General features: G+C 34.4%; 1 protein-coding gene across 1 annotated transcript in view; it reads left to right on the top strand.

The window, feature by feature from the left end:
• The first annotated feature begins 478 nt into the window (after positions 1-478).
• The window catches only part of RFC3 (replication factor C subunit 3), a 248,624-nt gene continuing 234,931 nt past the window's right edge, over positions 479-14,171 (top strand). Inside the window, exon 1 of the mRNA XM_061170815.1 lies at positions 479-546. The gene's annotated coding sequence lies outside the window, so the exon portion shown is untranslated. The remainder of the gene's footprint in view (positions 547-14,171) is intronic.

The following is a 14,171-nucleotide window of genomic DNA, read 5'->3' as shown; positions in this document are numbered from 1 at the left end:
AACTGCTACTTTGTTCTTTATTGGAAACTCAGAATGGGAAGCTTTGGGAAGGTTCTTTATAATGTTATGTTTTATTTCCCCAAAGTACCACCTATTTTTTCCAGCTGAAAGAAGTTCCATTTAAGCACAAAACTTGACATTCAGATACACCTTAGCTTTGAAAGGATTTGAATACAATTGGAATACAGTAAAGCTAGAGAAGAGAGAAGTTAAGGTGCCTCAAAATATCATGTAATTGGTTTTATGGACTAAATGTGTTCTCCCTAAAATCATATGTTGAAGCACTAACCCCCAATGTGAATATTAGGTGGTGAGGCCTTTGGGAGGTAATTAGGTTTAGATGAGGTCATGATGGTAGAGTCCCCATAATGAGATTAGTGCCCTTCTAAGAAGATGAAGAGACACCAGAGCTTCTTCTCTCTGCCATATAGGGACACAGGGAGAAGACAACCATCTATGAACCAGGAAGAGAGCCCTCACCGAGAACCAAATTTGCTGGTGCCTTGATCTTGGACTTTCCAGTCTCCAGAACTGTGAGAAATTCATGTCTGTTGTTTAAACCACCCTGTCTATGGTATTTTATTATATAAGCGTGAGCTATATGTGGATATTATTTTCAGGTTCTGGGAGCTTGATATAAATTAAGGCAATCACTTACATTGTAGGTAGTATCCTAAGAATAGAATATATTTACTTACCTGTCTACCCAGCTATGCCACACTGTAAATTTTTGAAAATTTTTTTATGTAAAAATTTTTTTCCCAAACAGAACTTTAACTTGGTTTGAAAACTTAAATTCAAAGGTTTTAGTTTAGACTTTTTTAAAAAGGCCAAAACAGTCTCTATATAGACTGTTTCAAAACATAATATCTTAAGGAAACAGAGGAAATTATTTAAAAGGGAAAAGAATTAGCTTTCAAAAGAAGAAAGGACTGCTTTTTTTTGTTTTTCCCCCTTTCCACAGAATCTAGGATAACTAAAAACATGGGAAATGCCACCTGAAAATGTGGGAGAATTGAATAATAAATCTGGTGAACATTGGGCCACAATAAAGGGGTCCTTTCAGGCATCATAAAAATTGTTGCCAGGTGAAGTTGAACAGGTCTTGGCAGCAACATCCCAGAGAGAACCAACCACCTTAGAGAGTATATAACTAAAGAATCCTTTTGTGCACACAAGCTATCCACCATTTAAAAATTCTTAAAACCCCTCATTGCTCATCTTTAATTTAAATATATATATTTCAGAATCAGTAACATCATCAGGTAAGTTTTAGCTTTTTACTTTTAGGCTTTGGTTAGACTGAAAGGATTTAGAAACAAAATCAGAGCCCTTCAAATAAAGTCCCACACAAATGCAATTTTGTGTTTGGTTTGAGTTCTTTCCATGTCTCTTCTGCAATCTGTTGACAATAGTTCCACAGACTTACATTCTTTATATGGATGGTGTATTTTTCTCAATGCCTTCAGTGTAGGCATTAATAAGCTTTAGAAAAGTGTTATTTCTCTCTAAGGCCACTGTTGCTGCCATTGCATTAAAAAAAATGCTTAAGAATCTTGTCTTTCTGTGTTACCTCCTTAACTTTGTTCAGTTTTTTCTTTGAGTTTGCTATAGAAGTTCATAAGTTTGTAAAGTTATTAATCCAGATAAACTTGGAAGGATTTTTCTTTTTTGGTCTGGATTCCTAACAGATAGATGTTAGCTTTGCACAAAGATGAAATCCTGAATGTTGTTAATTTAGATTAAAAAAAGAAGAAGAAAAAGAAAAATGATCTATAGGACTTAGAGTTCAAAACCTTTGCAAAGAACCTGAACAGGTTTTTGACACTCTGATAAAACTTATTTACTTGAGTTCTTTTATTCCGTTTGTTCTACAGCTGTTTGCTTCCAAATTGAAAGTGTTTTTCCCTTGACAGACTCTGTGTGCAGTCCCTGTGATTATTGCCAGAAATACTCTTTCCTGTTATTTTTTTAATTGCATTACTTAGAAATGCTTCTTTTCCTCCATTACATTTCTTCTGTTTTTAAAATGTCTTTGTGAGTGACTTTAAATGTGTATTACAAATTGGATTTGAGAGATCTGTGCTGGCGTACCTGGCTGAAGGTCTTTACTGCCTTCTGCCAGTGTATCAAGTTCAGTGAATAGCCATGAAACTTCAGATTGCTCTTCATTTTAAATCCCCTAAATTAGCTGCTTTTGAGCACTACTTGCTAATCCCTTGCAATCCAAAGTCATCAAAAAATCATACTGTAATGCTTTTTGTACAATACAGAGATAATTCACAGCATTAGTCAAACAGTTTCAAAGGTGTCATTATTTGATAATAACCCCACCCCAGGGCCATTATTGTACCATGTAATGTGACTAATGCACTGTCATTTCTTTCTGCTGAAACCACAACCACAAATTGAAGAGTAACACAATCTGGCCTTTGGTTTTCTCAGTCAGCCTGAAAAAACTGGTCATATTTTTAAACTTTAGCAGCTTAATATCTCACTTCAAGTTTTTAAAAAATATTCATAGCTGAGATAGCATTTCCATTGCTATCTGAGTATAATAGATGGTTGATATTCTTGAATGTTATTTGGTTCTGAACCTCGTTTCAGTGTTACCTTTTTCTTATGAGATCTAGAGCCAGTGTAAATTTTGGGTTTAATATGTGTAAGTGGTGATTTTTGAAGATATTATATCCAAATTTAAAAAGTCAAATCTTCACACTTATTTCAGCTATTTCCTATGGGCTTTTTTTTTTTTTTTAAACTGAGAAAGCTCTTTCATCCATAATTTTCTTTATGACCGTGCCCTCAAGTGACTGTAAACCTCTGTTTATTCTCCAATGTGGCTACATGTACCTCTTAGCCTATATAGCCTTATTTTATTTTTCTCTTTGCCTAGAATAACCTTTTTCCATTCCCATGTGTTCATTGTCTGTCCAACACTTAAGCCCAGGTCAAATGGCACTTCTTCCATGATGCTTTCCTGGATTCTCCACAAAAAATAATAAATCTCTTTTTCTTCTGAAATCATATAGTACTTTTAACTTCTCATGCTTAATAATTAGGAAAAGTTTTAAAATGTATACTTCTAAACTCTCCAAAGGTCAGGGATCCTGTCTTATTCATTCTGGAGTGCAAAACTATCACTATATGTTGGTTAAAAAAATGAACTATGCATATAGCAAAACGATGTTAATTTTGTGGGTAAAAGGACAGATTTACCTAAAATGACTCATTAAAAAAAATTGAAACCATGTTTTACAAATATGCTATATGATAAAAATATCAACTAATAATTATAAGTAAAATTATATAAATTTTAGAGGATTTCCTAGCATGATAGTTGGGAGTTGAGAAGAGAAAAACAACCAAGGAAACCCTGTCACCAAGAATTATATTGAGCACAAGTGTTGCAGGAGCTGTTAAGAATGAACGGGGTAAGATACTACTAAGGAATTTTTCACTGTTTATTTTTTTAAAGTCAGCCACTTTGTTGCTTTTGGTCAAATTTAAAAAGAAGATTTAAAAAAGTTGTATTTTGATAAATTATGTAATCTATTTGGTGACTTTAAATAGAGAGCTATACCAGTAAAGTTTAAAGAAAGCAAATTCCCCATGGATTCTGGAATCTTTGCATACTGTGATCAATGACCTGTGCCTCTGAACCTGGGAATGGAGAGAGCATGAGAATGTCAGTTGCCCATAGGCTCCTGCAGATTCTCACTCAGCCCAGGACTCTGCCTCAAAACAGATCAAAAGATTGCATAGATGGGAATCATTATTGACATTAACCTCAACTCATAGCCAGGGACTTGATCCAGAATATCCTAGCTATTCTCTTCCTTCTCTAATAAGCAACTTCCTAGTTATTCATCCTTCAAGACCCAAATCAATGCCACCTTCTTTGGAAGCCTTTGCCATGCCAGATTACTTTCTCCTTTGTGCTCTTAAAGCACTTGTTACCTGTACCTGTTACAGAACATACCACAATGTTTATACCTCCTCATCTTCTCTAACGGCCTAGACTCAGAGACTAAGTCTAGATTTCCGTACAAGTTCAGCCACTAGCACAGTTTCTGGCATTTCTGAAGACCCTGTATAAGCAAAGATTTTCCCCTTTCATAATCATAGCACTTCATTTTATGTTAAACATTGTGTACTATTGTTTTTAAGGCTGCTCTCACTTTCATTTCTATGGAGGCTGCAAAGAAGAGGTGTGGAAGCTCACATTATCAAGGGCATGGTGAATACAGCCAGTTTCCCCAAGCCTCCTGAAAATTATTTGTCAAAGTAACCTGGGAGAAGTGAGAAATTTGCCAGGTCAGAGACATCTAGTTCCCAGCTGGAGGTTTTTTATAGAATTAGGCAATAGAAGGGATACTGCCCTCAGGTGCTACCTATTACTAGGCAATCCTTGCAGTATCCGAATTCCATCCTTCCATAGTCAATTTCTCATTTCATCTAGCTTATAGCAGGCCTGCTATCACTTACCATATTATATAGGTTCTAGCATGTACACTAAATAATTTTGTATTGTGGCTTCAGTTTTCAGCTTCTTAGTTGTCTAATTTGATGGTTCCGTAATCTCTTATTCTTCTATATCTTAAGCAAGCCATTGAGTGCCCTTCCAATATTCCCACAGTGCAATTCTTGTGCGTTACTGCACTCATTGGCTTTTTTCCAAAACTTTATTTAAGCTTCACTTGGTCATGGTTTAAAGATATATTGCTGAAGCAGAATGCTTCCACCCTGCCTGGTGCCTACACCCACCACTAATATTTTGGTTCCAAGAAATAAATACAAAGGCCCAACTCTTAAATAAGATTCCTAACAAATATTCTGATAAGAATAACAAACACAAAATAAGACTGAAAATGGCTAAATTTTAACTGGAGAGCACAGTGAAGAATGATGACATCTTTGTGAAAACAACTAATAGTGATCCAGGGAAAATTAGATCTAGTATAAGTAATAAACACAAAATATAACTGACAACAGCTAAAACTGCACAAGGTGGAATCTGTTATAGACTATAAATCAACAGAAGAATTAAAGTTTGGTAATATTTAGATTATAAAACATGGAATTTCATAGAAATAATGGCCAAAAGAGCACATTTACAGTGGTCAAGCTATAATTGATAAAACTTAATATGGACAAAAATTGTTCCAGGGGTCCAATCTTCAGTTAATTTATATAGAAAAGTGATAGCAATGGATCATTTCAGAAAAATTAAAATGAAAGTGGACAAAAGTAAAAGTGGCTCAGCTGCATTGTGTAGAGAATTGATCTATTGGCTAATAAAATTTTCTCTGGTATTTTTTCATCAGAGTCAGTATACTTTGTTTGAAACACTTCTGCTTATAAAAACAGGGTCAAAACATCCCCAGTGTCAAAATAGCTGGGTCAAATGCCCTGTGCACATCTCATGCTGGGAGTCCCCCTTCTCTTGAAATCACTGATGCTTCTCTTAGAAGTCACTACATAGGGCCATACATCACTGACTATTAATAAAATGTCAAAATGTGTTTGTGGGTTTGCATATCTTTAGGAAATGAAGAGATTGTTTTTAAAGATATTGGTATTTAGGGATTTCAGTCTTTGTCCATCATTTAAATGAATATTTAGGATATTTTAGAGCATGAGGTGTTAGGGGGAAAACACCTGGGAAACTAAACTGACTTTGTTGAACAGGCATTATTAACTTAGAGGCATTATTCCTCAGTAGTAGTTCCCAGTCACTCTGCAGTATGGAGTCTTTTATCACGATGTGTGTTTCTATGGGGACTCCAGCCATCTTGCTTTGGTACTTACAGTAAATCATGATGAAGACAAAGAGAGGAAGCTTGGGCTTACAGAGAGGGTAGTAAACAGGTATGGAAGGCCTGAGATGAACTTCAGAAATTCCAGTGATGACTGGGGGCTTGATTTGGTGGCAGTGGTAGGTAAGCTACCATCTAGCTCACTGGGGTCAAATGACTTTTGTAAAGTTCTGTAAGGTGATTAGTACACTCCTGGGGCAATTATTTGTAATAGAATGCTAGAAAGAAGAGCTCTGAAACTTAAATAGTTCCTGAGGATATCAAACATTTAAGAGAAATCGTATAGTGCCAGAGGTAAGCTATCAATTTAATTTCACTTGTGGTCCAGTCTAGCTTTGGTACCATGGTGTCCCCTGTCTGCACAGGGCTGCTATCTAGCACCAGGCACTAAATAATTGAGTAAGAATTAGTTTCTTGGGTTGTTGAATATATCAGAAAGTCCCAACATATGAATGAGGGGATTAAAGAGTGACTACACTAAATGTATAAGGTTGTCTATTTAATATATTTATAAGGTCTCAACATAATTTACAGAGTTTGCATGTAGCTGTATATTTATCCAAGGGAGATTTGTTACCTTACGTTTCAAAAAGATTTGTTGATTGTGTGTTTATATACAGTTATATATATGTATGTGTGTGTGTGTGTGTGTGTATCCATCTAGTGATGCGTTGTTACCTAATTACAGTAGGGTTGCTTTCATATATGTCTATATAAAATTTAGAATAAACTGAATAAGAAATATATTTGAGCTTTATTTTTGGACAGAATTATTCTAATGACATATTAAGCTAAGGAATCGATTTTTCCTATATATCTGCCTTACAATTTTTTAAACTACCAATAACCATTACTGTCTTAATAGAAATCACAATTATAACAGTGTAAGAGAAAATGAATACGGAAACTTCTCTTTGGGTAAACTAGCCATTCTGATTTAACTGAGTGTAAATAGCCAAAAGCCCAGTTTATTTAACATCAGGTCTAGAAAAATCTTGTAAAACTCAAATAATCTTGTATATGATGTTGTATCAATGTTATTCTTTGTCAAAAAGCAAGAAGAGCAATGTAAACTTTAGTGCTACTTCCCATTTACATCTCACTGGTAAAAGTGTAAAATGGTCAAATACTTTGAAGAACCGTTTGACAATATTAAATATGACTGTAAATATATATAAATGTCATGACATGAAGAGCTTATGCAGATTAGTAAGAAAAAAACCATCTCCAGGAAGCCCTCCCTGAAGGGAGGGTCTATGGTTAATAATGGGAATGATTCTAAAGAAATTTTAAGGATTTAATACTTTTATATAATAATTAGGTCATGAAGTTAGAGGAAAAAAGCATTAAATGAGGAGAAAGTGAATAGAAAGTAAGCTTCAGCATATAGAGGTAACATCTCAGTTAGAAGAAAGGTTTAAAAAAAGCCTGCATCAGTCAGGAAATGATAATTACAGGAGTATTTCATCATGAATTTAAAGTGTAATGGATTTACATTATTTGACTTTCAAACTATAATATACAGTATAAATTATACCAATTATTTTTTGTACTGTATTTATTTTGGTTATGATAAAATGGCAACAGAATAAATTATTAACTAAACTTTGAGACAAATATTAATTTTCCTTTTGATTAGTAGGTTAAAATACAGATAAAATAAAATGAATAAAGAGAGTTATGCTTCTTTGTGTTAAAAATCTGCTATCTAAAGAAAAAGCCAGCATGTGGCTATTTCTAAGCACAAGTTTAATGTAATGACTGTTCTGTTTCATTGGCTCTTTTTAAGCTAGGCCTCCCTCTGGCACTGCATCAATAAAGGGATTAGTGAAAAAATATGGGACAGGAAGTCACAGTTCCTAACATCCAGCTGCTTATTCTCAAGTGCAAGTTATGTTATTTGAGGACTTGATTTTTCTATCAGTTGGATGGTAATACCATTGATCTTGGCACAGAATAAGCAAAATTTTGGAATGTATCAAGATACCAATAGATGATTTAAACTTTGTAATTTATGTTACCAATTTTACCCCCATATAAAAGCTTACTAATGACCTTCTTTTCCCTCATTTTTCTTGACAAGAGTATTATAATGTATTAAAACAGAATGTAGAGGAGCCATTCTTCAAACGTTTGCAAGAATCATTCCTACTGTAATTAGGTAATAACTCATCACTAGATGGATTGCTTTTTGTTCACTCTTGCCCTTATCTAATTTGTTTCCAAAATGTTTACTGAAACTCTCTTCATAATGAAAATCTTTCTTCTTTATCAGATTATAGGCTGTTGGCTTAATTTGAGGGAAATCTCCTGACTGAGGTTCCTATAGAGGAGTTTCATAGAGGGGCAGCTGTGGGAAAGCATAACCCCCCAATTCTTCCCCTCCCAGACTTAGCAAATGAAGCATCTGTCACCTTGCACATACTGAGTTCTTTACCAGCAGCAAGGGTTATACAGTCATGGTTGGAAAGAAAAAAGCATTACGCTGGGTTTTGTTCAGGATTTGTTTTGGAATTTTGTTTGAACCTCTGATTGAAAGATGTGTAGAGAGACATGGCTCAGGGGAGGAAATATAAATACTACCTTCTACTGCTCCTATGGTAGTAAATGATGTGCTCCCATTAGATGCTTCTTCTTAACATCATTCATGATGCTCATACCGCCAGGCATCCTGAGATTTGGAGGCATTGCATTGCACCTTGCTTTGGGTGTCCCTAAGGAGGAATCCTTTGGTGGAGATTCCAATCCCCAAGGATTGGCAGGATTTCCAGTCTGGTGTCTGATAGCTCCTTCTGTGCACATTTTGAAGTTTCTGGGCATTTAGCAGATACATAAGGGGAAGACATCTGCTTCTCTCTGAAGATCTGAGATTCCATTCTGATGAGTTTTATGCATTAAGGAATGACACGTAGAATTATCTTCATTTTTGGTTGGCTTGGCAATTAAAATTCATATTACATCCCATCACAATTACCCAGGTGAGGAACTGTTCACAAAATGAACCAAATTCTTTCAATCCCTAAAATCTATATCACAAATTCAACTTATTATATTTTAAGGTTATTTTGCTTTTGAGAATGAACAAGAATTTCTAATGTATAGATAGTTAAAAATTAAGTGCGGTAGCTGTCTGTAGTGCCTGTATCTTTCTGCATATCTTATATTATATATTGGTTACACAACTCAGACACTCTCTTCCAGGAGTCAGAGAGACTTGGGCCATGCTCCTTCTTTACTGTACCACACTCTTGCCCCATTGTTGCCAGCAGTTATTTTGTGTTCCAGTTCGCCAACTCTCTAACAGAAACTTGAACAGGTTCTAATGTGGGCAGTGGGCCCTTATACCCCTTTCCCTCTTTCCAGGGGATAAAGATGCTATGCAGGAGTCCAGAAATGAGACGTGGCCTGCTCTATAGCATGTGCCTGCCAGCCACAGAAATCTGCTCACCTTTTGCAATATGACTAGATGTGAGAAGGGGAAAATTTAAGAGGACCTAGAAGTATTCTTCTTCTGGGAATTAAGAGCTTGTGAGCTTATGAGAACAGGGAAGGTACTGAGAAAAACTCAGTGCATAGATGGTTGAGAAAGAAAATAACAAGGGGCAATGATCTGAAGTTAGCAGCCTGCTGGGACATATCAAAGCCTAGGAAATATTAATTAAATTGAACACCAAAAACAGAGATAAATAATTGTGTATTTACTTAAATTAACAGGCAGAGTGAAATATCTCTTTTTTTCCCCTGCCTGCAGAGTAATATCCTAATCTTCAATTTTTGATTGTCCCTAGATTCTCTTTCTGGGTACCAGATTTTCTTTCGTATAATGCAACTTTTTCAAATGGCTCTAGGTTATAAACTACGTTTCTAAATAGCTTCTATACTGTTTTCTAAATGTAAACTTTAATGTAGTAAATGACCCAGGACACATATTACATTTCTACATTATTGTAACGAAGAATCATGGCTCTGTAGCCTCTTCTTTCTATTCCTTTAGGTCCCTATAGTGAATAGTGATAGTTATGGGGGTTCCTGCTCTAATTACAAGAATAATCTAGGGTACTGTAGCCCCAGTCAACCCCTGAGAAGCCTAGATAATGCATTTATTAAGAAATATCTCGGCTCATTAACTGTAAACATTAAAAATATAAAGTACAGTCTGTATCTATATAGAAAAAAGTGTTACCACTTAAATTCACATAAAGGCTATAACTCCCTGGGAAATGTGTGCTCTAGTTAAGTATCTGATACTGTACATGCCAATCTGTTTATTTACAAGTCTTAAAAAAATGTCTGTGAGGTCAATATACCATTGTATCAATGCTGTATACACATAGTAAGTCATAAAGGGAGCTTACTGGTCAATTTATTCTATTGAATAAACAATATGTATCTTAAGAGTTGCAAAAATATACCTTCAGATATATTTTAATTGTCTTTATTTTTCACATTTTTCTAAGGGTTTTTTTCTTTTATTACTGTACAATAAAAACTGTATGCATAAAATAGCTATTCAAATTAGCAACTTCAGCCTCCTTTTCAAAGATAATACAAAGTTAGATGGAAATTTTTTCCTCCTAATCCATTTCCTATTTTTTTGCTTCATGGTTAGAATGCCCTGCATAGGCACAATAGAAAAAAAAAAAAGAAGAAAAGAAAACCTCTGAAGGGATCTGATTTTATGTAGCATTTATCAAACAACTACAAAAATATAAAATATAACCCTTTGTAGAATTTTTATATGAGAAAAAACCAACAGGAAAAAATGATTCTAATACTGACTTTTGAATCAATATGAAGTAAATTCAGTTTCATGGAATTACATACCATTTCCACAGTTAAATAGATTGTGCTTAATTTTTAATTTATTGGTTCATGTTTATTAGTTTTGTCTCCCCATCTAGTCTGGAAAAGCTTTGAAGGGAGGAACCCTATTTTATAAAATGTAAAGTATCAAATAACGAAATTAATTTCTATGTGTAGCAAACGGAAATCTGTCACATTATATTAAAATCATGCATCCTATATTTAGTTTATCTTGAGGCAAACAAACAAAACAACACATATATGAGTTAATTCTACTCAGGAATAGCAATTTTATTTCACCAAAATGCAGGTTAGTCAGTTTTCCCCTGAGCTATTTAGGGAAAAATACGGGGGTATTTGCTAAAGTCCCCGTAAGACTAGTGGCTGAAAATATGGCTGTCCTTGTATGTGCAAAAACCTTGATTTTCCTGAAAGTCACTGCACATCTCCAATAACAATTATGGCAACAGATACTAAGGTTTTGTTGGACATGTTTTGAAGTAAAAATGTATTCTGGGAGATGTTTGGAGTAAAAGCAGATAATCTATTAATAGTACCTTATAAGAATATAATATATAACCGAAATAGATTGTTCCTTTATTAGTTCAACTGGGGAAACTGGATTCAGAAAATATCTGTATTTAGGGCACCCTCTGGCCTGGCTGTTTACCTTTCTCTTGCCACCAATGTCCTGGGATCCTGCTCTTAGGCATCTGTTTCCCAAAGCATATTATATATAATGTTGGTGGGCAAAACCAATATTTTTATATGTATGTATATAATGTATTAGGATAAAAATAGCCCATACAACAGTGATTTCAGAGTAATTAGCTGAGATTATAATTAAGTTAAAAAGAAAGGTTGTCCCTAAAAATTTTAAATAAATAATAGTGTAGGTGGTACAGGATGTGACAAAAATCATGAATGTTGCCTGCAAAACGGGAAAAGTTTGGGAAGCACCGGCTGAGAGGTGTGCAGGGGTGGTGAGTGAAGGGATGAGGGGTTGTGTCTTATTTCACAGGGTGCTGTGTGGAAAACTATGATTGATTCGAAACACCTTAAAAAGCAAGTGCTTCTCCAGTAGTGTTATATTTCCAAAATGCCATCAAGTTTGTTATATTGATGTGAATACAAAAAAGGCAAACTTTTAAATCCATAATAGGTGAAAGCACAGGTCATACCAGAGGGAGGACTTTTGCCACAGTTTCATCCAGGAGATTTTGACATCAAGGAACCATTTCTAATATGTATCAGATTATATCAATAGATGCTTTCAAACTAGATTAAGGACCAAAAAGAATATTTCAATTCTACTTAGAAATATGGAAACATAATGAATGAAAAAGAGGGAAAATATTGTTGAGATATATTTCTAAAATTGATAGAATTATTTACCTAGGGATGCAGACCCCAAAAGCACAAGTTGTTGTATTTTCATCCTAAAACCACTGTAATGGTATATATACCTACATATTTTGTATATATAAATATTTGCCTATAATATATAAAAATAATCCTAATGGTCTTAACACAGTTTGTCTATAATTTATTGGAGGAATTATTTTAAAATGTAAATCACTTCATTAATTTTCATGTTTACTTTTGGAATAAATTGCCTTGTTAATTGTTTACATGGCTTCTTTTTAATGAGATTATTGTATGTTTATTGGCTTGTTCTTAAATACTGAATAACAACCTTTAACTAGACTCATCAAGAAGAAAAGAGAGAGAGCCCAAATAAATAAAATCAGAAATGAAAATGAAGTTACAGCTGACACCACAAAAATACAAAGGATCATAAAAGATTACTATAAACAATTATACACCAATAAAAAGGGCAAACTAGAAGAAGTGGATAAATTCCTAGAAACATACAATCTCCCAAGACTGAATCAGGAAGAAATACAAAATATGAACAGACCAATTACCAGTAATGAAATTGAATCAGTAATAAAAGAAATCCCAACAAACAGAAGTCCAGGACCAGACAGCTTCACGGGTAAATTCTACCAAACATTTAAACAAGAATTAATGCCTTTCCTTCTCAAACTGTTCCAAAAACTGGAAGAGGAAGGACACTTACAGACGTATTCTATGAGGCCAACATCATCCTGATACCAAAACTAGGCAAAGACACCACAAAAAAGAAAATTACAGGTCAATATTACTGATGAACATAGATGCAAAAATCCTTAGCAAAATATTAGCAATCCGAATTTAACACCACATTAAAAGGATCATACATCATGATCAAGTGGGATTTATCCCAGGGGTGCAAGGATGGTTTAATATCCACAAATCAGTCAATGTAATATATCACATTAACAAATTAAAGAATAAAGATTATATGATCATCTCAATAGATGCAGAAAAAGCTTTTGACAAAATTCAGCCTCCATTTATGATAAATACTCTCAACAAAGTGGGAATAGAGGGGATATACCTCAACAAAATTAAGGCCATATATGGCAAACCTATAGCCAGCATCATACTCAATCGTGAAAAGCTGAAAGCATTTCCTCTAAGATCAGGAATGCGACATGGATGCCCACTCTTGCCACTTTTATTCAACCTAGTATTAAAAGTCCTATCCATAGCAATCAGACATGAAAAAGAAACAAAAGGAATCCAAATTGGAAAGGAAGAAGTAAAACTGTAACTGCCAATGGTTTGACGCTATACATAGAAAATCCTAAAGATGCCACCAAAAAGCTATTGAACTAATAAATAAATTTAGTAAAGTTGCAGGACACAAAAGTAATATACAAAAATCTGTTCCATTTCTATACAGTGTCAGAAAGAGAAATTAAGAAAACAATTTCATTTACAATTGCATCAAAAAGAAAAAATACCTGGGAATAAATCCAACTAAGGAGGTAAAAGAGCTGTACTTGGAAAACTGTAAGACACTGAAGACAACACAAATGGAAAGATACACCATGCTCATGGGTTAGAATTAGTACTGTTAAAATGACCATACTACCCAAAGCAATCTACAGATTCAATGAAATCTCTATCAAAACACCAATGGCATTTTTCACATAACTAGAACAAATAATTCTAAAATTTTTATGGAACACAAAAGACCCCAAATAGCCAAAACAATCTTGAGAAAGATGAACAAAGCTGGAGGTATCACACTTTCAGGTTTCAAACTATACTACAAAGCTACAGTCATCAGAACAGTATGGTACTGCACAAAAAACAGACACAGAGATCAATGGAAGAGAACAGAGAGCCCAGAAATGAACCCACACTTCTCTGGTTAATTAATCTATGACAAAGGAGGCAAGAATATACAATGAGGGAAAGACGACCTCTTCAATAAATGGTGTTGGGAAAACTGGATAGCTAAATGCAAAAGAATCAAACTAGACTACTTTCTCACACCATATACAAAAATAAACTGAAACTGGATTAAAGATTCAAATATTAGACCTGAAACCATAAAAATCCTAGAAGAAAACATAGGCAGTGTGCTCTTTGACATATGTCTTAGCAATACTTTTTTGAATATGTCTCCTCAGGCCAGGGCAACGTAAGCAAAAA

The sequence above is a fragment of the Eubalaena glacialis genome, chromosome 16, assembly GCF_028564815.1.
Source record: "Eubalaena glacialis isolate mEubGla1 chromosome 16, mEubGla1.1.hap2.+ XY, whole genome shotgun sequence".
Taxonomy (NCBI): domain Eukaryota; kingdom Metazoa; phylum Chordata; class Mammalia; order Artiodactyla; family Balaenidae; genus Eubalaena; species Eubalaena glacialis.
The sequence above is the reverse complement of the archived record's forward strand: the minus strand, read 5'-3'. Positions and strand labels throughout refer to the sequence as shown.